Here is a 416-nt window from a genome sequence, read left to right as displayed (position 1 = left end):
AACCAATGATCAGACTCAAGGCAGAAGAAAAGTAGTTTATTTTTTTATGGTTCGTGAAATTAAAGGTATCATCTGTATCTCTGAAAAGATTCTTATTATGGAATATGCCCACATTAAAATGTCATTATTGAGTTATATACAAGGAGACATTTTGTTTAGATGTGTATGGTTACAAAGACGAAAATAAATGCACATCAGCTGATAAAAGGGTGATGAAATATGTGTGGGACGAGAGGGGGGAAATATATTCAGATGAGCTTAAAAGAAGGGTTTTTCTTTACACCGTAGCCTGGTGCATCTGTGGCAAGATTTCCTGTTCTCAGTAGAAAAGTCCACGTGTGAAAAGTAACGCTGATAGATTTGGAACGACAGTTTTTAAAAAAAATGAACGTGTAGTAGTAGACAGGAGAGAAAGT

This window comes from Penaeus monodon, chromosome 25 (genome assembly GCF_015228065.2).
Source record: "Penaeus monodon isolate SGIC_2016 chromosome 25, NSTDA_Pmon_1, whole genome shotgun sequence".
In the NCBI taxonomy this organism is placed as follows: Eukaryota; Metazoa; Arthropoda; class Malacostraca; order Decapoda; family Penaeidae; genus Penaeus; species Penaeus monodon.
Note: the sequence above shows the minus strand (reverse complement) of the source record.